We start from the raw sequence: 26,925 nt of genomic DNA, 5'->3' as shown, positions 1-26,925 counted from the left end.
GTGTGGAGTGCCAGAGTGGCAATAAAAGGTTCAAAGCACACCAGGCTTCCCCTATGAAGTGTTTACACCCTTCACAAATCAAGGGAGACGTTCAGATTGTACTTAGTATGGACATTAGAATACACAGGCGATGAACACAGGTATTGGATGGGTATTGCTGTATGGTCTAGCCGAATGGCTTTAATTACACCTTGTACCCAGCATTACATCTACCATGGTCTTCAAAACCTCAAGAGACATTTGACAAAGAAGGTCTTCCCAAATTCATAATTATAGACAATGGCCTCACAAAAATGGGAATGCAGAAAAAGAACCAATAGAATGAGGAAGAGGAACAAGCCCAAATATCCCCCTTGCCTTGATGGAACACGAGGGGATTTGGACATCTATATTCGGGGGAAACTGACTTCCTAACGGAATTCGAGATCATATGTATACAAGAATCCTGGATAAGAACTCGACTGCTCTGTGAGGGATACTAAACTTACATCAACCCTGCACTGAAAGGCCAAAAGGGAAGACCAAAAGCAGGTTTGCTGACCCTAATTAAAGAGGACTGTAACATTCAGATTCGAGACCACCAAACACCAAACCCTTATGTCCAAATATTAAAATTGACCAAAAATAAAGGGAAACTGGAAACCAGACTCCTCCTAATCAACACTTACTGGAGGGCCTCATTACACGGATGGCGGTAAGGGTTTACAAGTACCGGTAAGGGTACAAGTGCCAGTAAACCCTTACCGCCTTACTACGAGGTCCCTTTGTGGGACCCTACCTTAATGGCTGGTTTTACCAGCCGTTAAGGACGGGACCCGCAAAGGGACCTTGGAGGTAATTACGGTACCGCAATTTGCGGTACCGTAATTACCGCCTTCCCCATTGAGCCCTATGGGGGAAAAAATGGGAATGGGGAAGTGCCCTGGTGAATGGGGAATTATCGCCCCCACACACCTTGGAATGATATGATATGATATGATATGATATGATATGATATGATGATATGATATGATAAGGCATTTGTAACGCGCCTATACACAAGTGTTTCAAGGCGCGACGAGGCAGGGGGGGGGACAAGGGGAGACAGACAACGATCTTACTAGGCCAGGTGTCATTCAGATCGCGCAAGTGCAAGGGTAGAGGGGAAGGGAAAAGTGCATGGGGGAAAGGCAGAGGGGAAAGTGCAGTACAGGGTTATAAGCATACAGCATACAGGATAAATAACAAGGGCCAGCTGGTGGCAAGTGCGAGGTAAGTGCAGACAAGTGCTGGGAAGGGGGGCTGTATGGATACAGACACAGTCCCGTAGTGCAGGGGTTGCCGTGGAGGCAGTGCAGGGGAAAGTGGCTGGGCCGAGAACGGTGAATGGCCCAGTTGCAGATTCAGTGCAGTTTCAGTAGTATTAGCAGGGGAGAGGGGGAGAGAAAGCGGAGGCAAAGAGGAAGGTTTTGAGGTGCTTCCGGAACCGGAGGTGGTTCTCCTCAAGTTTCAGGGAGGTAGGAAGGCTGTTCCAGAGGGAGGCCCCTGCAGTGGAAAGAGATCTGCCCCCAACTCGTTGTTTGGAGAAGCGGCTGACCCTGAGGGAGTTGGAGGCGGATGAGCGAAGAGCTCGAGAAGGAAGATATTTAGGAAGAGAGAGTCGAAGGTATTTTGGCCCAAGGCCCCAGACGGCCTTGTGGACAATGCAGAGGGTTTTGAACTTGATCCTCGCAGTCACTGGGAGCCAGTGTAGTGATTTCAGTCCTGGAGAGATACGGTCCCTGGGCTTGAGGCCAAGGACAAGTCTTGCAGTCCTGTTCTGGATGAGTTGCAAAGGGCGGAGAGTAGAGGCGGGCAGATTAAGATAGAGGCTGTTACAGTAGTCCAGCTTAGAGAGAACCAGGGCTCTAGAGACAGTGAGCTTCTGGGGGAAGGAGAGGAAAGGAAGGATACCTCTGAGGAGGTGTAGCTGGTAGTGTGACTTCTTAGATACGTCGGATATGTGAGGAGAGAAGGAGAGTGTGGAGTCGAAGATGAATAGGGCAGTAATTCCACCATTCACCATGGCGGACTCGCTAATAGCGCCATGGTTACCGCTGCCTGTGTAATGAGGCCCATAGACTTTGACAACTATATCGCAACTATTATTGGACCCATGGACGAATCCATGGAGGAAGACCCCGAACAAATGATCTTGATCTGTGCGCACTTAAACCTGACATTTTTGGATGTGAACGGCAGACTGAAATTAAAATCTGATCTAGACATATTGGAAAAGAATGGTTGATGGAAATGGACAGTCATGATATGAACATGCTAAATGGCCAGACACTGGGCGACATTCCGGGAGCTGACACCTGGTTCTGCACCTCTAACAGTGCCTGCCTAGACTACTGCTTTGTGTCTAGAAAGACACTAGTATGCACCAAATCATTTACGATAAAGAAGCAAACAACAAGTGAGCATGCACTACTAGAAATGGACCTACTATGGAAGGGAAAGACCCAGACCAAACTGAATACTTGTCCAATGGAAATAACATGGGGAAGAAATCGACTTAGAGTCAAACCTGCTAATATCCTGAAACTAGCAGAAAAACTGGCATATAACATCATAAGCAATAAAAATGCAACAGAATATAGATTGATGCTAAAAGAATATGAAGTGAAAGGAAATCCTAAGGAAAAACCTACAATTCAAAGGAAACATGCGTATAATAAAGAGCTAGTTAAAAAGCGAAGGGAGTACAGAGCGGAGCAAAGAAGACTATCCCGAAGCCTCCCCCTGGATAAATTAGACCTGATAAAATGGAATAAGCAACACTACAAAAACTGGCTAAAATCGTCAAAGGCATGGAGAGCACAGGGTGACACCAAAAAAATGCTAGCGGCAGTAACAACGGGGAACGCACGCTCCTTGTGGGAAATTATAAATAAGGGTGATGACCTTCAAGCAGCCACAAATACAAATCAAATACCAAAAGAAGTCTGGGAGAACCATTTTACTGAGCTTTTCAATGATGATACAGCCCGAAAATCACCCCGAGATAATCAGAACGGGATACCATGGCTCATAGATATTGATAAAGATGATATAACATTGAGAATCAACCAGCTAAGCTCCTTGAGAGCAGCAGGGCCAGATGGTATTTCAAATGGGATGATCAAAGAAAATGGTGAAGCTTGGGCAGACTTTATCCTGGTACTGTTCCAGCAAATCTAAAAAACTTGAAAAATACCATCATCGTGGAAAGAAGCCTTGATCGTCCCAATTTTCAAAAAGGGAGACCGGATGAACCCAAGGAACTACAGGCCAATAGCCCTTTTAGACTCAATTGGGAAGATCTTCTCATCAATCTTGCTGAGAGATCTTAAAAACTGGACCATAAAGGCAGGCATCCTTGATAATCGTCAAACAGCCTTTATGAAGGGAGTTGGAACCCCCTGAACCTGTTTTTGATAAATCTACTAAAATTGAGAAAAACGGACACAAAAGGGACCCTTTACCTAGGGTTTATAGACCTGGAACAGGCATTTGACACTGTCTGTAGAGACCTCTTATGGATAAAATGTAAAAATTGGAAGTGCCCGGAAGATCTATTGGGAGCAATACAAGAACTTTATACAGACACCACAATCCAAATAATTCTGTCCAAAGGAGGAGAAAAAACAGACAAGATCAGGACTTCCAAAGGCATCAAACAAGGATGTGCCCTGGCCCCATTTCTGTACATCTTATACATGGCGGACATGCAAACATTGCAAGAAACTGTTCGGGCTTTCCCGCCAAAACTAGAAAATGAAGATCTGGCTTGGGTTCTATACGCGGATGATGTGGTTTTTATCGACCAAACGGCAGTAGGATTGCAAAGAAGATTGGTGGAGTTTAAGAACTACCTGGATAAAAACTAAATGAAAATAAACATAGAGAAATCAAGAATTCTAATAATGAATACAGCCCGAGGTTCCAAGAAAAAAAAAACCTATAGTGGTCACTTGAAAATCAAGCCCTAAAAGTGGTGGATACTATAATATACTTAGGCGTGATAAAAAATAAAAATACCAATGAGCAAGCCCAATATGACCTATTAAAGGAAAGACTTATAAAACTAACAGTTCAAGGCAAAGTACTGTATCGAAGATATGGAACATATTCTATGACTCCAATTATTACCTTTTTTAAACATAAGGTGATTCCAGTACTGACATACGGGGCGGAGTCTCAGCTAAACTTAAGGTGGGAAACTTGGGGAAAATTAGAAGCACATTTCTTGGCGGAAGATACTTAGACTTCCGACTTGCTTGCAAATTGCCACAATTAGACATGAACTGAGGCTCCAATCTCTTTATACCGTAAATGTATTATTGAGAGACCGGCAGCTCCCTTTTAAATTTTAAAAACTACACCAAATAGCAAAGGAGGAAAAATCTTAGGAGCATGGAAACAAAAATGTATAGATATACTACTTCACAATGACATCGAAATAGAAACCATTAAAGGTAACCCAGACAAAGCTAAAAGACGCCTAAAGAAAAGAGACTGGCTCAAAACTGACATGTCAAAAACAGGGTGTCCAGTTAAAGTACTAACTGTAAAAGGATCGAATGCAAAAGGATCGACGTAATAGGACCGAAATAAAACGATCAAACATTTTTTTTAATTATATATTTTAGGGGGGGTTTCGTATAGGTAAAAAAAGTGGGTTTTACCACAAAAACAGGGGTTCGGGGGACCCCCCCCCAAAAAAAGTAAAAAAGTAAAAATACATTTTTTTTCGATCCTTTTGTTTTCAGTCCTTTTGAATCGATCCTTTGACCATTTGATCCTTTTGAATCGATCCTTTGACCTATAACCAAAAACAGAGAATAGATATTGCCTGAACATTATCTGGGCAAAAAAGCAGTAAATTATCTCCCGGCTTACATGAAGAGATTTCCTTCGCCCATCTATCGTGATCTCTTGATGCGATGTGATGTAGACTGAAAGTTCAATATCTGAGAAAGCAGATAACTGAGCAGGATGCTCAATGTCGATTCTGTAAGAACCCGGAACTTATCAAATCTACGAGGCATTTAGCTCTCTCCTGCCCAGAACTCCAATCAGTAAGAAATAGATTTCTGAGAAAATCACTGATACAAGTTGACTATATCACTGAGGAGGAATGGTGGGAAAGACTAATGACGGTTCATAAAATTGGTCAGACATTAGATGTGTTGAAACTAGTGGAAAGGATTTTCAAGAAAATAAGGTCAGATGATGAACATCAAGACTAGTGAATACCAACAAACTAATTTTGAGACTAATTACACACGAGGAGTCGAAATTCTACTCGACAATTTGTTAAAGGTTAACAAGGGATTAATGTTTAACCAATAAAACAATAAAAAAATTATTATAATAATTATAGACAATGGTTTTCAACCAGTATTGGGAGACATGAAGAGCACCTCAAAAAAGAACAGTATAATCCCCTACAAAGGGATCTATGTGATTACTGCGACCATTTAACTGCGACCACCGAAAATGTTGACTTTTATTTTGATCCCCCTTTCACCTGATATATGTGCAAGGGGAGAATCCCTGCAGCCCCCTTGCATGCATTATATACTATACCCACCCCCCCACATATAATTGGGGTGTAAAGGGGATTGAAATAAAAACAGGTTGACATTTTCGGTGGTCGCAGTTAAATGGTTACACTAATGGTATGATCCCCTACAAAGCAGCCCTCTGTCAGCCCCAATTATAGTGTCAGGTGTACACTTTTTATAGAAGGCAGTCTTCATTTGGCTGTGGATTCAAGCAAGGCAAGGATCCAAACAGCAGAGTTATGGAGGCAGCAGCTGCCATTGGGCGCATCACCGTCGTAACTCGCCCAGCATACTCGTCACTGATAACATCAAGGCCCCCACATGGAAGACGTAATGATTCTATGCTAATAGAAGATATCATATGGAGAATAAAAGGAATACAGTGAAAGCATGATTCATAAGGACAATAGTATCATGTCCACATGTAGTGCTCCCAAACCAGTACTCACACGAGGAAGCTGCTGCTTCCTCCCAAGTGACACCCTAGTGTGGAATATGGAGATAGAAGCACTGTGCCACAAACACAGATCAGGAGATCAGGAGAGTCCCAAGCCACTGAACATAAAGTGGACTTAGGAGAAAGCAGAGAAGAAATGAAAGATCAACACATTCAGGAGAGAAACGTATGTCCACAAGGTGCAGAGGTGTGCAGAGGTGAGCTACCACATCCCTTCTCAGGACGAGGAGCATCGATGCACATGGAGCGGCCAGGATAACATCTATGATTGCGGTTTCGTTCCCCAGGCAATGACGACAACCAGACCGACCAGATAATGGGAGAGTAGATGACGTGCAGAAGAGAGGTGAGCAGGCATGGGATGGCAGCTGTTGTGTCTCCCGTTCTGCCCCAGAGTCTATCAATACACTTACCACATATTAGCTTAATTTATTCAAATAAATACTGTTCCTGTACAATCACTGTCTGCTTCTTCGTGGCGCAGTTCCTGCATGCTCGTATCGTCATACACAATCATACAGAACAAACATACTTATTTTTTAATATGCATAAGTGCCAATTCTAACAATTATTGAGTCTGTCTCCCATATACTTGTTACCTCACTATGGAATCGACCTCCACCCAATAAGATTTTGAAAGGTGCGCAGGTATCTCATATTTTACTTTGCCACCCTCCTGAAATTCTTTTTCAGATATTTTTGCTGAAAATACCTAACGTGGTTATTTTACATTACATTTGAGACATTATTGAGTAAGAAGTGACGTGTTTATGAAATGCATCTCTCTTCATGCACCTGCGTGTTCTGAATGCTCACATGGCCTAGTAGGACTGCCCCTTCACGTTCACCTGTTTATCCTTATCGCCTTTGCTCCCATGTTTTGGCCCTTTCCCCAGTGGGCGCTTTGAAACACAATTTCTGATGTATAAACACCTAATATGCACAATAAATATATAAATAACATTTTTGACTGATTCCCAAAGGCCATTTAATTTCTTCCAACTGGGACACCTGATTGGTCCCTCCATTAGTGCACACATTTCACATAGCTATATATTTTCATTTGAAATATACAAGGTCCTATCAGAATCATAGGCCGGTTCCTGACAAAGGTACTTCACTAAGAAGCACATACACGTGCTATACGTCGATCCTGTACAACTGGACTTACTGTCCTTTTTGAATATTATTCAGCCTGTGAAGTGGATTGATTTATGCAACGTGAACTATAAAGTGATGTCAAATATAGTGTAAATTGTTCCAAGACTATGGAGTGTTTTTTATTACTCATATGAATGTATTCCAATCCCTGTATCAGCAATATTTTTTGATTTGTTGTTGAGAAAGGTGTCTGAAAAGACTACACCATGATTCTTTGACTTTTCTTATGTCACTTTCTGAAATGTAACTTTTGCTATGCAATTTAGATGTCAATGTCACACATGTAATCTGACATTGTATCATGTTTTGTATTGGCTGTAAATGTGCCTTGCTACCTTAGAAAGATTTGGAAACTGAGGCTAATAATGTGAACGTTATACTAAATGTATAATTAGATTACGGTAACCAATTACACACGCATTGATTGTGATATTAAAATAACCGATGTATGTAGGCCAAGGAGAGAGGTCTCCCTTCTGTATGATCTTGCGACTCCCCAGTTCCCGTTCGTGAAGGAGTCCCCTGCCTTTCTGTAAGGGCCTTATCGTCATACACTACAGTCACCTGTTAAATAAAAAATGAATGGCATTCCATTTCCAGCATTCATTTGCATACGGTCTGACTCTTTTCAAAATGGCTACCTCGAGTATGTACAGCATACCTTCACTTTGTAAATTTCTTCATGGTAGCCTTTTTTCTAATCTCACTTCAACCACCTCTGCCTGCATGTCCTAAACTCCTGTTCTGACTTCCTCAAATCTCACTGTCTGCAAAGCTATACGTCTATCAACCTTGCGCCTCCATGTAGCCATCTCTCTTGCCCTTCCTCTCCCTCATTGCGGGTGCTGCCAAAACAGAGCTATAACACGCTCATTCAATTAACAACACGCCAAAATCGGTTTCCTTTATGTAAGAGTCAAGTGCTCAGTGAGGACACATTGCCGTAAACGATGACAGATGGAAAACAGCAGCTAGCTGCGCAGAACAGTCTGCAGTCTTTCCCCTAATGTCGTGGTTTCTACGCATAAAAGGCATCAGTGTTTGCTTGAATGGGCTTTATTGAGGTAGGGATGAACGCCCTGAAATCCACTACTGCTTGAATATGCAAGATCAGTCAATTTGACTGCTAGTGTGCACCCACACAATCCTTACATACCCCTCCTTTCTCCCGTTCTCAATCCTGCATATACAGATAACATCATTAGTATTAATCATCATCATCATTCTACAATGGAAATAAATGGAAACCCCGTGAGACAACCAGCTTCTTGTAATGGTGGTCAATAACTAAGTGTTATTTCACCTTTGTTCCATGGAGTTGTGCAATACAAAATCATGATAGCAAAGCAAGCCTCTGGATTTTCACTTTTCTCCATAGAAATGGCACTGACGACCGATCCTTTTTCTCACGTGGGCCGAGCGGTTTGCCCATACCACTATCCTTGTTTCGTTCCCTCCGAAAACGATATCACTCTCCGGGTCGAGCCTCTTCCTGGCACCATGGCCACACTTCTCCAGAGTGGCGCTCAAGGCAGGTGAATCAGCGGTCTGCTCACCTCGGAGGAATGATGTACTCAGCACTTGACAAGGGTTCTAGAAGACACAACCTGGTAGGGGAAAGTAGTAGTCTGCCTCAGGAAATCCTCTGAGCAGAGCCGGCCCAGTGGCATAACGAGCGGGTGCACAGTGGGGGCAAGCTGCCTCCCTGTAGTATCCTCACTCTCAGCGCACAACATTCATACGCTGACACGGGACACCACATAAAAGACACCCACACCATATAACGTTCTCACTGAAACTACACTTTGAACAACAGTGGGGCGGACATTTCCCCAGGTGAATTTTGAAGTGAGCGAGTGCAGCTCACAAGCCCAACCCACATCATGAATGGTGGGGGGTGGGGTGGGATTCCCCCGGGAACATTTTGGAAAACTGGCTTCTAAAATGTGCAATTTACTGTCCAAACCCACACAAATATAGCTTAAAAAGCATTAGGTTTTAGGTACGGTCAGACTTTAGGAACTCTGAACTGGAGATAAACTTCCAGCAATGGTTACTAGTCTTGGTGGCACGGTGGGTTGTGTGACTTGTCTCAAATGGATTACTCTTCTTATACATACCAATATATATTTGGTAGTCTGCAACGACTATTAGGAAAAGGAGACTCTAAAATGGAGACTAAAGTCTGAGACTTTAACTAAGGCTTGCAATTTAAAACTTAAAAGGTTGGTGGGCCCCTTACTGAAACAGGTGTGTGTAAACTGTTTTTATTGCTCTGTATAATCATTCCTTCCCGGGTAATTGGAGATAACATCCTATCTCAGAGGAAACAACTTTGGTGTGACAATAACTGGGGGGGTGGTATTGAAAACCATTATATTTGCACACTGTTCTGCACCCTCTTCATGTGTTTGGCTTTCTAAAGCAATATGTTGATAGGGACATATGATATAAAATGCACACCTAGTTGATCTATAATATCATACTTTATTTCTCAAGATTGAAACATAAAATGAATCTAAAAATCCATCTAATTACCTGGGACAGAGTGAACTACACAGACCATTCTGCATGTCATTCCAATAAGCAGCATAGTTTACTGCCAATGCAGAATCTATGCACATCTGCACTCTGGATTTTCATCTCAACCTCAATCTTTGTGATTTACTGGCTGTGCACTCTCTTTTATGGACGGTGGTAAATTGCAGCTCGGCCCTGAAAGGATTATTCCCAGCCTCACAAATGTAAATTGCTATGAAGGTCCCTTAAACAATGTGAGTAGACAACACAAATGTCACCATGCTCACTAAGCTACTCTCTGACGCACTTTTCACAATGGCGTATCACATGGCGCTTTGTTTGGAAAATAATGGTGCCTCCTGCTTCTTGTGGATCACACTGGGCCAGGTCAATGTTAACTACTGCAGTACAGTCTGAAACGTTGAAGAAAGGGATCTTGCATGTTGACCTTGTGTTTGTGTGTCACAGTAAAGGGGGTTACTATGTGCTAATTTGCAGAATTATGTCCATGGAATGGGATTTGGTCTTTGTTTGCTGTAATAGGAGAAATGCCATTGCTTAACATCAGGCCTTTGATTTAATAATTCAAGGTAATGGACATCTACACGTATTCTCACAATGCTCTCTGCAGTAGCCGTATTGAACAAGTTTCAATGTATGGCTTTTGTGCAGACAATCCTTGTTTACATTGAGCAGAAAATAAAGGAAAATCCACAGTTTATTGAATAACTATAGTACAGTACTTAGAGGCACAAAAGGTTGTGTTTGACAGCATCTCATGTAAATCAGTGACATTAAGGCAAAAGTTGTTATTTATTTTAAGACTTATGTCAGACTATTACAAACTCCTTCCTCGCACAGCAAACATTGCCTTAAAAGAGGCTACCGTATGTATGCTGGGGTGGACATTTGTGGTTGCCTTGAAGCCGAGACTCTTACAATACAGCAATGGCTCTTAACTATTTGTATTCAAGGAGAGAGTGGGACTACTTGCATGTGCAACTGCTGCAGAGAAGCATGAACCCAGTGTTTGAAGCAGTCTTTCGATCCTCATGGACATTAATCCTAACGTCAAACTATTCTGTTGAACTCGTTTCTCACACTTTTTGTGCACATGAATGCATTTTATTACATGATGTTGAAATATTTCAGAAGTTGCACATTTCAAAAAGATTAACCACAATGGTGCCTCATCTTTGAAAATCATCAATTTAGCAGAATATTACATATTCAAATCTTAGTATAACAGATGTACTCCAGTCAAATGGTTGTAATCATACAGTTTCATCATTTGCAAAAAGCAATCTTAAAACAACATAATGAATACTAAATGCAGATAGGTCATTGAAATGTCCTGTTTCGGACTAGAGTGCTGCAGTTAAAACAATAGTCTGGGATATTGCAGGAAGTTCCAGTTGTCACATAAAACCTACAAAGATGAGAGGGAGCAGGATGTGCCCGCAACCTGCTGCCATGCAGCACCTTCAATGCCACTTGCTGCCACTGATGAACATAACCACTCAGAGGCTTCAGGATTGCTAAAGAAAGGTATACGAGAGGTTCTTACAGTGTACAACTGATTGTGATTAATTTAGCAATCTGTGCCGAACTTGTTTAAATGGAAGGTTTAGCATGCAACGCAAGAATCACGTTTACAAATTAGCATGAGCCAGTTCAAAACTCTATTCATTCTAAGGGGTATCTGCAGGTTACAGTCATCCTGGTTACGGCATTAAACCCTTGAAATGGTGATGATTATATGTAATACGTTTTGCCCAGCAGACGTCTCGTCTCAAATGAGATCTCCGCTGCGCAAAACGTATATAATTAGCATGACTCAAGCGAAATGGGCTCATTTGCATGAACTTGGATTTCAGCAAAAATGAAATCCAAGCTCATGCCCGGCCGGGATGCCCCTAATGCACATCTTGCTACAAGACTGTCGGCGGCGGCCAGCAGCAAGAGCTAGTAACAACAGCCTAGGTGGCGAGCTCTGGACCTTCCCCACTGGCAGACTAGGCAGACCAGTCGCTGGCAGCAGGAAGCTCCAGAGCTCACTACCTTACCTTTGGTCTGGAGTCCGTACTATTCTCCTACTTTACAGCACTTAAGTTACTAGCACTTACCATCTGGATGTAGTCAGACTTGGGTCCACCACACAAGCAAAAGGCAATGTAGTCAAGGCTGCACTGCATGACCACAACGTGGCTCTCCAGACTTCACGAGAAATAACGTGAAGAGAAGTGATGTGGCTCGTGTGCACATTCACCCACACTCTCTTCATACATATTTTCATTGGCTGAGAATCAGCCAATCGATATCCTGTTACTAGAAAGAATGTACTGACAGCGCTGTTTGTGCACAAATTATTACTGGTGGGGCCACAGATCTATCGCCCCGCCAGCCTCTAGTAACAAATTGTTATGTAAACAGTGTGAGCCTACGAACAACAAGCTGTTTACTAATAGAAAAACTGCATGAACTGGGACACACACCCCTCAGTGTTAACCTGTCAAGCCTAGTGATGTAATTGAAGTGCTACCGCTCCAGTACTGATATTATTACGTTTATTGTCCAGGTTCAGTTAACATACCAAGTTAACATAAGACACGAAGGGACGACAGAAAAACACTGGCTCCCCACACCCCTGTAGCCATCTACGCTCACTCCAACTCCGACTGTCACTCTCAGCTCGCTCTCCAGTCTTATAACGTCACAATCAGCTGCACGCACCTCACTCACGCGCCCAACCCCATGTACACGATTATGACACATCTTCCTCTCTTACACAACAACAGAACAGATGAGTGAAACACTAGCCAGCAATGTTCCACACACCATGACAACATTAACACTTCAGCCCTATCACAAAGTGGCCAACTAAGCAACAGACCTGAAGCAAAAAGGAAAAAGACAAAGCCTTCGCTGAACCTAACCAGACCACAACAACTGGCCACGATGTGGTACCAAAGTAACTAACTTCAATACCATTCTCGATGACCAGCTCCCACCTAACCTGGTAAATAATTCAACTCCTTAACCCAACCAAGAAGCCTCACACAGCAACCTCCACTTGAAAGCTGATCTTAAAAGGTGATAAACACTAACTCCAACCCCTCTGATAATCCAAAAATACCCATAAAAACAGGGATAAGGCCCACCAAATTGGATAAAATGGCCTAACAAACCCCCAATCTGTCCCAGAAACATGGACCCTCGAGAGCCAAAAACAAAAAACAAGAAAAACCACTGGTCTCAAGCTCTTCCTCAAGACCCCAGGCCTGCCACACCCGGAATGCTCCACAACCCCACCCAGGGGACAAAACTAACAACCCACGCCATCAATGCACCTTGCTCCTTCCGCCCTAGTCTGCCCCCCAGGGCCTTAGGCCTGCCACGCCCAAGCGCAAACCAGCTCGCCACGAGCACACCCAGCACTCCCTACGACGTCAATCCGGGAACCCAACTCCACTCCATCAATACCACCAATAAACTCACACGAAAAGTAACACCTACAACCTAAGCCATCAATGCACCAAGTAACATGCCTCCCACAGCAAGCGCTTAGATGCTACTAACCCCAACGTCAATGCTACCACATTCCATGAATCAAAACCAAAGAAGTACCCCTAAAACCTAAAACATCCCACCAATATCAGTTGCAAAACCGCAACATAACACCCTAAATGGAAAACTCCTTTGCACCCAAACCAGAAAATGCCACCATATCAGTTGCACAATCACAAATAGACACCCTCAATGGCAAACACCTCTGCAACTGCAACCAAGAGCAAAACAAAACAACTTTAGCAAGCCCATGCTCCAGCTATACCAATCGCAGCCATACCCCATACAGCTGCACCACTATACATTACCCAACGAGCAGCTCAACATTGAACACCTGAACACTGCACACCGTGTTGGTAATGAATTTGACAAAATTGAACTGAAATACATATAATCATGTAGCCTCCCCCCAACCACATGTCCAAGATCCACCCCACCGTGAATCCTTAAGGTGAAAATATTGGCTCTGCACATTAATAACTAATGTTGACATTTCAGGACCCAATTGTTGCTGTCCCCGAAACTAAGTGAATTCCCAACTAAATGAGAAAACATCACTGAATGTGTGCTAAGAAAATGCCATTTCCCGTTGCAAAACCCACACAAACAATATTTAGTAACCCAAGATACCCCAAGATTTGTCCCAAATCTTGATACGCCAGACCGACGAGCAGTCATGAGTATGAATGAGTCACAGGGCAGTCCTTACCCAAACCCAATACCTGAAAAGAAAACAACATAGAACTTACAGTATGCTGTTACATTTTTAAATGTAAAACACAGTACCTAACACCCGCGGCTACAACATAAACATCACATCCACACAACAACAGCCGCCACAACTAGCCCCCTCCAAACCCTGGGACTAAAACATCTAACCCCTAAACATACGGGCCAAATACGAACATAAACGCGCGCCAGTACAACATTCCAAGCATACCAACACCACCAAGGCCCGAACAACACCTACCTCCCCTCAGTCACTTGAGAAGTCATATTGGGATAATGCCCCCTCCAGGATCCTCGCGCAGCCCTTGTACATCATCAAAACAGTTCCAGTAATGATGATCTCTACCCTCTGCAGGGCACCATCGGACAGAATGTTCACGATCCGAACGGCCATGGACTAGCTCTCCAGTGCACAAACGCCTTCTCTCCAACCTGCTCCCCGAACCGTGTGCAGACCATTGAAGAGCACCTCCAGTACTTAGACACCACTCCGCCGTCATGGTGCCCGCACCTCGCAAAGTCCAAAATCCACACGCACGACACCGGCCATGCCATCCACTCAGGTTGACAGTGCGCTCCATAGCCGGCAACATTTTTATCCGGCACCGCACACTGTGTACTCCTTCACAGTGCCAACAGATGAGTGTGCACCTGACTGGGACCTTCCCCGGTACTACAAGTCCCAAAATTAACAAAGGCAATCCAACTGCCGGAAACAAGTGTAGCCGCTCCTGCCAATCCGGCCCCACCGTACGCCCTGACGGACGCTTCCCCTTCCACCAATCAGGAGCCAAATTGCAGCGAGTGTTGCCTCCCCGCCCCTTAGCAAGCCAGGCGGTGCAGAGACAAGTAAACAAAGTCTCCTTGCGAGCTGGCGACAGTAAGTCAAACACTGGCCAATCGATCATCGGATAAAAAGGAGCGCCGGTTCGCTCCCCGGTTCTGCTTTACCTGCTGCTCGGAGCCCCCCTGCTTAAAACGTTGGCTGCCGTCTTCCGCAGGCAAACACCAACCGCCTTTGCCGGCATTGGCGCGATATGCAGCAGCACCCAGCCGCCTCTTAAATGCCCTGGGGTGTGGAGAGTAGTAACGGGGGGCGGTGTCCTGTACCAGCTGCACCCCCCACAGCAGCAGTAGAGATGTTTACACACGTGTCTCCTTTTCTTTATCCTTGTCGCCAGTGACGTAATTGAAGTACTACCGCTCCAGTACTGATATTATTACGTTTATTGTCCAGGTTCAGTTAACATACCAAGTTAACATAAGACACGAAGGGACAACAGAAAAACACCAGCTCCCCACACCCCTGCAGCCATCTACGCTCACTCCAATTCCAACTGTCACTCTCAGCTCGCTCTCCAGTCCTATAACGTCACAATCACCTGCACGCACATCACTCACGCGCCCAACCCCATGCACATGATTATGACACCTAGCCATAACGCGACGCTGCCAATGCCATGAGGTTATTATTTATTTATTTGACAGTAAACATTGCAGTTATGGTGCGCTGCTTGTGACAAATGAGTACACATAAGAAATCATGTTTTCTCTCTGCACTCCCTCCCTTGGGGAGTCGGGAGTGACGCCCTAAATAAGCAGCCGCCACTGCGGCCCACATCGATGGCAGTCACATGACATAGCATGGTTTTCCTGTGCTGCCTCATCACATGTGCGTGCTCCAGCATATGGCATGACATCACATCTCCCCCCAAAATAGCAATGTTCTATCCCATTTCTTCAATCCATAGTCAGGGTTTCTTTATTGGTCGACAGGGTCAGCTATCAGCACACTGATGTTCACTATTGCGTTCAATTCCTCCTTCTGCCGAAGATTCTTCTTCATCTCTGGTATATCCAGACTCTTCTCTTTCTTTCCCCTCCTTATCATTATCTGTGGCTGGTTCCTCACGAGAGGCTCTTCTTGCTCTTTGGAAAAAGGACGAATTCTGAGTAACTCGCATGTCGGCTCAGGCAGCTGTGATCATAGACCCGTTCCAGTCAGTGATTATTAATGGTCTTGTGTCTAAAGGTGTCATGCGTTTGTGAGTGACTGGCTGTTTCACAATGATGCTTTCACCCAGTTGGAGGTATGATGTTCAAGCCATTCAGCGGTATCACTGTACACTTTCATTTTCTGTTTTGCTGCATCGTCTCTTGCCTGTAGTTCGTGTTTTTGTCTGTTTGAGGTTCAGAATCATGAGGAGTCGTGTTTGGCCAAACATCAATTCAGTGGGGCATACTCCTGTGGAGCTATGCAGGGCGTTGCGATAGTCCTGCAGGATTTGGTAGAGTGTCTGTTCCAATGGCCTATTTGTGATATTGGCCACTCTCACTGCCCTTTTAATGTTTGCCATGAAGAGTTCAACTTTGCCATTGGCTTGGGGCGACAGAGGGGTGGACTTCCTGTGGTGGAAGTCCATGGACTGGGCAAATTCTCGGAAGTGGGAGCTGGTATTGGAGGTCGGTTATCTGACTTCATCACCTTTGGGATGCCATATGCGGAAAACATTCGGTTCAACGCAGGAATTACAGCCGTGGCAGCAGTTGACTACAGGATTTCCACTTCCGGGAACCAAGAGTGTTCGTTGAGTCCTACCAGGAAATATTAGCTGTTTCTGAGAGGTCTGAAGAAGACGATGGCTATCTCCTCCCAGACATGGTCCTTTAGAGGTGTCGTCAGAAGTGGTACAGGGATTGCATGTGTCTGGATGCTGAGACAAACATGGCAGGACTTCAGCGTGTTCTCAATAGCTGCAGTGTGGGATCATCCACCATGCTCTGCTGTAGTTCAGTCAAGGAAATCACTGGTGGTATTGCGTGATGCACCATGTAGTTAAGGTAGCCATCCGCTCGGTCCACGGTTGGTCAGGTGCATGCAAGGGGGTGTCGGGAAATAAAGTCTGCGGGATTGGCTTCCTTCACCGGTTTGTGAATGATATTGAATCAGTATTCTTGTTGATGTAGACCCTATCTGGCGATGCAGGGTGGCATTTGGGCAGTTGGCTTGCTATATATGGTGACAAGCATTTGATGGTCTGTAATAAGGGGGAATGGTTTCCTGTACAGAAACTGGTGGAAGAGCTTGCACGCCCACATGATGGCGAGACTCTCCTTATCCGCTTGCAAGTAGCATTGTTAATTGTTCATTAAACTTTTGCTTACATAGGATACGATCTTCCAGGGAGCAAGGTCACTGCCAGAGTGTTGAGTCAAGGTAGTTCTGAGTACTACCGGGCTGGCATCCAGTATCACCTCTGTGTGCAGATTTTGATTCAAAGTACGATATGCACACCGCTAGCACAGTCTTCCTTCTAAATGCTTCCTGATGGGGTTATGTTCACGTGAACTTGCTGTCCTTCTTTGTAGGTGTCTGGAGCGGAGAGCTAGTGGATGCAAAGTCTGGTAGGTAGCGCGTGTTGTAGCTTGACAGCCCTAGGACTGAGCGAACTTGTGCAATATTCGATGGACGTGGAGCTTCGGTGAGGGCTTTAATTTAGTCAAAGTCTGGTTCAATGCATTTGTCCAAAAATATGTGTCCGAAGAACTTGAGTGTTGTTTTGTTGTACACACATTTCTCTCTGTTCAGTGTATGGTTCGCTTCATTGAGCGCCTTACAGACTTTGAGTAGTGTGGTGTTGGGAGACTCTTGTGACCTTCCAAATATGAGGATATCATCACTGTAATTGATAGAGTGATGAATGTGGCAAATTACTTTCCTGATCTCTTTTTGAAAAATTTTGGCTGCAGGTGATATGACGAAATTGAGTCATTTATAATGGAATAGGCTGAGGTGGGTAGTGAATGTGGTGATGTAGCGTGACTCCTCACTGATCTTGACCTGGTGGTATCCTTTGTTGAGTTTGATTTGGGAAAAGACTCTGGCTCCATTCAGTAGGTGCAACATGTCTGTGATGCTTGGGGATTGGTGGCCCTCCCGTCGTATGGCTTTGTTGGGGCGTGCATATCAATGCAGTCTTATCTGTCCCTCTGGGCCTTTCTTAGGAAATGGCACCACTGGCAAAATCCACAGGTGGGGCCAACTGCAGGCTCGATGATGTCCATGTGAAGAAGGGATTGCAGTTCTTTCTGCACTTGTCACTGGATATTGAAGGGAATGCCTCGATCGTGCTGCTCGGTTGGTTTTATTGAGAGGTTTTTGATGCTCGCTCTTTCTCCCTTTTAGCTTGGCGATGCCTTGAAACAACACTGGAAAAGCTGCCTCGATTTTGGCTACTGGTGAGATGTATTTGTGGGCCATGAGGTTGTAGAGGACATATATGAGCCCCATTTGGATTGCTGATTGCAAGCTGAGGGTACAGCCGAAGGCGGTATCAGCATCAATAACATGGATTGTGACGCAGTCTTGTTTTCCTTTGTACATGCAGGTTGTTGTGAACGCCCTGATGCAGGACAGTGTTTTGTTTACAACATATGTGTATATCTCCTCTTGAGCTATCTTGAGATGGCTTGGTTGTGCTAGCATACACAATTCGCCTTCTGGCATCACATTCATGGTCATGCCAAAGTCTATTAGGAAGTCAAATACCTTTCCTCCCACAGTGAGTGGTAGTGTTGGCCTGTGCTCCGCCACATTAGGGTTACCATAGGTGTAGGGGTATCCTCTCCTTCTCCTTTCTGAGCTAGATGTCGATTCCGACAAACTTGTCGTGGGAGAGGCAGTGTGCAGGTGGTGTACATGTCTCCCTCCTTTTAGTCTTGCTTCCGGAGATGGTGATTGGTGGGCTCTTATGCTACGCCTGTCTCTGGTATGGTACTTCCTGTCATTCTACGTGGGTCTATCGTCCCTCGGAGGGCGGGACAAGGACCTGTATTGTAGTGTTCTGTGGTCTCTGTGCCCTGCCCGGGGTGTTCTTGGGGTGCTGCACATGGCCTTAAAGTGATCTTTCCCTCCGCACGTGGAGCATTCTTGCCCTAAGGCTCGGCATGTGCTTTTGTTTGGGAACTCAAATCTGCCCCGGAAGCAGTGGTTCTTGTCGCTCTTTGGCATTGTGGGATGTGACACAACCTTTTGTACTGTCTCATCCTTGATGGTGACAGACGGGTTGATTTGAATGTTAGTCAGGGATGAAACTTGGAGCTCCAGGACCATGGTCGACCAGGCCAGGAGAAGTATCTCAGCCAGGCTGTGTGGTCTTTGCAGGAATTATTTCTTTAGTGTCATGGACTCACATCCAGCTATCATCTGTGATTTGATGGCTTCCTCATTTGAGTATTGGGGGAATTCACAGTGTTTTGCTTTCACTCTCAGGCGTGTCACAAATGTATCCATAGTCTATCTGGTAGTTCCCTGGTGGTGTGGAACACATGGGATTCGTAGTCGACGTTCTTGTGAATGGCAAAGTGTTCACCCAGAATGAGTTTCAAATCTAGATATGTGTATTTGACATCTTCCGGTATTTTGAATATAATGTCTTTTACTTTGGGGCCTGCTGTGAGGGTGAGCAATCCTATAATGTGATTATCATCTTGTGGGCCCAGCGTGGCCAGGTATACATCAAACTCCTTGATCCATCTGGACCATCTCGTGCCAAGATCCGTGGTGTCGGTTGTGTCGAAAGGGAAGAGCATGGGCACTGGGAAGGAGTCTCTCACCTGTTGCATCATGGGTGCTGGCGCTGGATCTTGATCCCCCATTTTATCTACATGTTTCTAGGGTGTTGGCCGGTGAGCAGTGCCTGTCCCTTATGACCTGGCAGTGTATTGGTGATGGGTAGCTTTTATTCTCAAGCTCCTTCAAGGTGGTTGCAATGTGCTAGGCTGTTGCACACCACACAGTGTCCTGCAGTCTATAGAGTTGCTCCATATTTAATAATAGTGCAACTAATGCATTTTGCGCCACAAAGTTATTTGTCACTTGGCTTGCTTATGACAACATATTCTAAAGTCACTTCCATGGTGCCTCCAAGTATCAAAGACCAATGATGCTCCTTGCAATGTCCTTTTCTGTGAAGTCATTTCTGTTAGGGCAATCCATACGCAAATCAGAGGGTTTGCATGTATTCTGCCCCACAGCGACTGGATAGAGCTCTAATAGATGATGTTCCTGCATTTGTAATGATTCTGCAGTTTTATTTTGTTTGTTATGTGTTAAAATGCCATCTGCCACTGATGTTACCAAAAAAGTAGATTGGCGCAGGGGTGGGCAATGTGGCGGCGCAAATGAGACTGTATGGAACTGTGCGCACTACATTTGGGGGGAAAAGCAGCATGACTATTTTCGTGGCTCTCACCCCACTCTTGCAATGCTGGATACTCCCATGGGCCAGCTCTAGGATTTGCAGGGCCCTGGGCGCCAACAGATGTGTAGGCCCCCCTTATTTGCATAAATAGTGATATCAGTGATATTACAGAAAAAGATATTATAGAATGAGTCTTCAATGCTCAAAGATATAATGGGAAGTTAAATTAAAAATACGTAGTCATGATTAAAGCAGGAGACAAATAAACTGTGACGTCCAGTATATGAATTGTCACTGTTAATGTTAACCTATGTGGAAATATCAGGAGTGAGGCTTTTTTGAAATAGTAGACAGTGTGAGCTGAATGCTTTATCAAGACATTTAATTTTGTGAGCTATGGCATAGTGAGATAAAAGGATTTGGCCAGGGGCATACACTTTGGTTAAGCGGAGAAGCGGGTATTTGAGACCAGTCTCCAATTTAGGAACTTCAACACATCTCTTCCCAGATATAATTGGTTGAAATATTGTTTTTAAAATGTATGTGTGCCTTTGTTTAAAAACACCATCTTACTGTGGAAGACATTGCAAAGATATATTGAGTGTGTTTTGCTAACTGAAGTTAACTGCTGTTTTTGCAGGTGTTTCCCAATTGTTTTTATTTGTATTGTGGATATATTTGGCCATATTATCCACTAGCAATATGCTTTTATTTCAGAAGCTACAGATAAGGATTATTGTGGTTGTCAAATGAAATGAACTACAAGCAGGTTCCAAGGATGTCATGTCAGAGCTGGGATTGGTCCTAGGGGAGTCAGGGCAGATTGTGCCTAATACAGGATTGGCTTATAGTGCGATATACTCTATTTACCTGGGAGGTCTTGAGGCAGGAAAGTAAGCTATTTTTCAGGTCTTCAAATGTTAACAAATTACCAGGGCTCGCGTTGTGTGCTACACATAAGTGGGACTCTCAATAATATATACACAGGTGCTGATTACATGGTGCAGAGGGCTTAGTTGCACCCGTTATCCTTGCCATGCTCGCCTAATTCACTGGTTGTGGCAGGGTATCCGTCATCTATCCTGCTGGATTCAGGCTTACTGAGGTGTTAGCAAAATTAGCAAGTGCTGCACACTTCAAAATGGAAGGAAACCTCATTAGTGGACCACCTGACCCTTGAATGGAAGTGGTGTCAGGCTAAATCTGATTCGCAGGTCCAGGAGTAACAGGGGATCCTATAGATGAATTCTGCAAAGGCAACTCAGCAGATTAGTTGACTGTTGCTGATATGTTATATGTTATGTTTATACCTACCTGTAAATGATATGGCTGTTTATCCTATTCCTGCTGCACAATGTGCTGTTTTGACCTGGGGATGGCTTTAGCTCGCTCACGTCACTGAGTGTGGGAATCTCCGACCCTGTAGCAAAAATCAAAAGCTGGCACCCAAGAATATAGGTAAAGTAAGTGAACATATCTTAAAGTGGATTATAAAAATGTAGTTCAATTGACCTTTCCCTTGTTATCAACCTGGAAAAATAATTAGAGAGAAGAGAACTTCCAGTAACTACGCTGGCAAACTATAAAAGGTGGCCACCTTTTAAGCCCAACAATTTATAATGAAATATTGCAAGGAAAGCACAATCCAAACATGAGATGTGTATTTTAATGACACTTTTATGGTCTTGTGGCTAAGCATAGGCACTGGAAACATGACAACCTGGGATGAAATCCTAGTAGCTAAATAATTGGGCAAGCAATGCTGGCCTCAAAAACATCCAACAGGAGTTGTGTCCACCATCTGAAAAAAGTGGGCGGGCAGCACCAAAATGGATTGACTTGTGCCGTGAAAATCAGCACAGGACCAGAACCAGAGAAAGTTACCCATCCAGTCTCCAGGATGACAACCTCACTTGTCGCATCCTGGGCAAATATTCATGACTCACCTGCCCTCTCATGCCCACAATTGACTTTCACCAATACTCTGTTTTATAAAGATAACTTGAAAAGTAAACACACCATAGTAAAGTACTCACAAAAATAAATACATAAATCCTTATATAAATATGCTAGGCAACATGTTTACAATTGTGGAATTATTCCCCCCACCTTGAATGGAAGACTACAAAAACCAGAATGCAGTTCAGCAGAAAGCAAACAAATTGGCTTTTGATTTTAAAAATGTACTTTCAAGACTTAAAGACTCAAAACAAAAAGGTATTTTGTGAAAAGGTTACCTGTTTGTATTTAAATGTTTGACAAAGGCAGGCGTCATATATAAAGTGAGGTAATTGTAACATTCTACCTAAAATCAACACTTTTTGCATGGTAAATCAGAACATGTGAAAATAAGGCACATAGTTTCAAATTATTTTGTGTGATATGTTTAATTGTTCTGGAGAAGGGCACAGATTGTAAGCAGCTAACTGGTGCTTTGCACGTGCTTTCAAAATAAAAATGCCTCTTTGCAGTTCTTAACATGGTAACATTAAAAACGTCTTGTCCGAAAATATGGTCTCTTAAATAGGCCATGACTTGTAAATCACACCCACCTTAAATGATTTCAGGGCTGGAGAGATATGATACTAGGGCTTGAGGCCAAAACAAGTCTTGCATTCCTGTTCTGGATAAATTGCAAAGGGCGGAGAGTAGAAGCAGGTAGATTTAGAAATAATAGTACTTTTTAAATTGTTTAATGAGTATCCTGCTCACGCCTACCATTTTAGAGTCAGGCATGGGTATCATGGATGCTCCTGACCCAGTAATCTGCCTGGCAGGTTCTTGGCCAATTGCCTCTCACAAGCTGGCACTCCACCTGGCAAATTCACAGGGAACTTGTGCTCCACTATCTCTTCACAGGGAATTGGCAGATGTAGTTTGCAGTCAAGAGCCAAGTGTGGCCGAGTATTCCCATCTCTGCTGTGCATCAATCATGAAGGTCTGGTTTGCAATCCATGATGGGCATTGTCTCTCAAGCATGCTGACCATGGGGCAAATAACTGCCATGTGTTTCTGACTTTCCTTAGCACACTTACAGGGTAATTCATAGAATTTCGCAGAAAAGTGTCGCAAGCGGCTGGCGCAGAGTGTCCGCGTGCGATTGACTGCGCCAGGCACGTGCGCTAAAACCGATTTCCGCGCACAGCGTATTCATGGATTTCATGCTCCCAAACCAGCCGTGGCGCAGAGTATCGCAGCGACCCTGCAGCAGCGCCAGTAACGCCCCCAAGAACACCCTCGCGCAAGGAAAAGCCAGCAAAATCGCTAAATCATCGCAAAGGGCTGTGCTAACCCTGGACCAGTTTACAGGGCAGCCAAACAAGGAACGCAAAGCGGGTAACGTGCATATCAGGGGTACACGTGAAGTCATACACGCGATTAGCCAGGGTAAGTGTATTACAGGGGTACACGTGAAGTCATACACGCGATTAGCCAGGGTACGTGTATTACAGGGGTACGCGGGAAGTTTAACACGCGATTGGCCAGGGTACGTGTATTACAGGGGTACGCGGGAAGTTTAACACGCGATTGGCCAGGGTACGTGTATTACAGGGGTACGCGGGAAGTTTAACACGCGATTAGCCAGGGTAAGTGTATTACAGGGGTACACGTGAAGTCATACACGCGATTAGCCAGGGTACGTGTATTACAGGGGTACGCGGGAAGTTTAACACGCGATTGGCCAGGGTACGTGTATTACAGGGGTACGCGGGAAGTTTAACACGCGATTGGCCAGGGTACGTGTATTACAGGGGTACGCGGGAAGTCATACACGCGATTAGCCAGGGTACGTGTATTACAGGGGTACGCGGGAAGTTTCACATGCGATTTGGCCAGGTACGTGTATTACAGGGGTGCGTGGGAATTATCACACGCGATTTGGCTTGGTACGTGTATTACAGGGGTGTGCGGGAATTATCACACGCAATTAGGCTGGGTGGGTCCTCACAGGTGTTCCCTGTACACCCTCCACAGCCCCTGCAGGCAGCCCACAAAACAGGGGACTACCCTGCACACCTGCTCATGTCCCCCTGCACCCCCACCCCCCAGCAGTGCAGGGGCACCCTCCACCAGGCCCCCACTCATGTCTCCCACCACCCCCACCCCCCAGCCACCAGGGTCACCCTCCACCAGGCCCCCACTCATGTCTCCCACCACCCCCACCCCCCAGCAGTGCAGGGGCAGCCTCCACCAGGCCCCCACTCATGTCCCCTATCACCCCACCCCCCCGCCACCAGGGGCACCCTCCACCAGGCCCCCACTCATGTCTCCCACCACCCCCACCCCCCAGCAGTGCAGGGGCAGCCTCCACCAGGCCCCCACTCATGTCCCCTATCACCCCCACCCCCCCGCCACCAGGGGCACCCTCCACCAGGCCCCCACTCATGTCTCCCACCACCCCCACCCCCCAGCAGTGCAGGGGCAGCCTCCACCAGGCCCCCACTCATGTCACCCACCACCCCCACCCCCCAGCCACCAGGGGCACCCTCCACCAGGCCCCCACTCATGTCTCCCACCACCCCCACCCCCCAGCAGTGCAGGGGCACCCTCCACCAGGCCCCCACTCATGTCTCCCACCACCCCCACCCCCCAGCAGTGCAGGGGCACCCTCCACCAGGCCCCCACTCATGTCTCCCACCACCCCCACCCCCCAGCCACCAGGGGCACCCTCCACCAGGCCCCCACTCATGTCTCCCACCACCCCCACCCCCCAGCAGTGCAGGGGCACCCTCCACCAGGCCCCCACTCATGTCTCCCACCACCCCCACCCCCCAGCAGTGCAGGGGCACCCTCCACCAGGCCCCCACTCATGTCCCCTATCACCCCCACCCCCCCGCCACCAGGGGCACCCTCCACCAGGCCCCCACTCATGTCTCCCACCACCCCCACCCCCCAGCAGTGCAGGGGCAGCCTCCACCAGGCCCCCACTCATGTCCCCTATCACCCCCACCCCCCCGCCACCAGGGGCACCCTCCACCAGGCCCCCACTCATGTCTCCCACCACCCCCACCCCCCAGCAGTGCAGGGGCAGCCTCCACCAGGCCCCCACTCATGTCTCCCACCACCCCCACCCCCCAGCCACCAGGGTCACCCTCCACCAGGCCCCCACTCATGTCTCCCACCACCCCCACCCCCACCCCCCAGCAGTGCAGGGGCAGCCTCCACCAGGCCCCCACTCATGTCCCCTATCACCCCCACCCCCCCGCCACCAGGGGCACCCTCCACCAGGCCCCCACTCATGTCACCCACCACCCCCACCCCCCAGCCACCAGGGGCACCCTCCACCAGGCCCCCACTCATGTCACCCACCACCCCCACCCCCCAGCAGTGCAGGGGCAGCCTCCACCAGGCCCCCACTCATGTCCCCTATCACCCCCACCCCCCCGCCACCAGGGGCACCCTCCACCAGGCCCCCACTCATGTCTCCCACCACCCCCACCCCCCAGCCACCAGGGGCACCCTCCACCAGGCCCCCACTCATGTCACCCACCACCCCCACCCCCCAGCAGTGCAGGGGCACCCTCCACCAGGCCCCCACTCATGTCTCCCACCACCCCCACCCCCCAGCAGTGCAGGGGCAGCCTCCACCAGGCCCCCACTCATGTCCCCTATCACCCCCACCCCCCCGCCACCAGGGGCACCCTCCACCAGGCCCCCACTCATGTCACCCACCACCCCCACCCCCCAGCCACCAGGGGCACCCTCCACCAGGCCCCCACTCATGTCACCCACCACCCCCACCCCCCAGCAGTGCAGGGGCACCCTCCACCAGGCCCCCACTCATGTCTCCCACCACCCCCACCCCCCAGCAGTGCAGGGGCACCCTCCACCAGGCCCCCACTCATGTCACCCACCACCCCCACCCCCCAGCAGTGCAGGGGCACCCTCCACCAGGCCCCCACTCATGTCTCCCACCACCCCCACCCCCCTGCCACCATGTGCAGCCCCCACCAGGTCCTCACAATGTGCGTAATGGTCAGCCTCCACAGCCAAAAAGCCCTACCAAGTAACCCATTCACCCACATGGAAAAGGAAATCACATGTTACACCCCCAATGTTCATGAAGCAAATGAACCCATGTCCGTCACACACATATTTTCCAATTGAATGGGAAAACACACAACATGACATGCATGAAACCAATGAGATGAAACCACACAGTGAACAATGTAAAAAAAAATGTATTAGAAAAAAATACGAATGCTAAAGAAAGAAAACTAACTACAATGTAAATGTGAAAAAAAGAAGCTGCATGTCCGCATAAAAACACAAAACTAGAAAATCTAATCCAAAAAATTTTGTCCAAAGTGAAATGTCAAAACTCTCCGTGCAACAAAGAACTATGTACAAAAATAACAAGGGTCCATCATCACAACAGAACTAAGGAAACCTCCTAAAAAACCTACCTAAATATCAACTATATACAAAAAGTGGAGCAGTGTCCGTCGACTCCAAATCATAAGAAAAAACAAAGGAAACCTAAAACTAAAGAACTATATACAAAGGCGGCGGGCAAGTCCAGCGGCTCACTCTGTGGTGTTCCGGGCCAGGGCATCATCGAACTCCTGTTCGATGTCCCGGAGGCGGTCCAGTACCATGGCCCCGAGGGTCCGCAGGGACGACGCCGTGTCCTCCTCCAACCCCCTGCGGATTGCCTCGAGGCACTCGGCCCGCCTCAGGGCCCTCCGCATGGAGTTCTCCGCCCTGACCATTGTGA

Source organism: Ambystoma mexicanum, chromosome 10 (genome assembly GCF_040938575.1).
Source record: "Ambystoma mexicanum isolate Mex_15411 chromosome 10, UKY_AmexF1_1, whole genome shotgun sequence".
NCBI lineage: Eukaryota > Metazoa > Chordata > Amphibia > Caudata > Ambystomatidae > Ambystoma > Ambystoma mexicanum.
Note: the sequence above shows the minus strand (reverse complement) of the source record.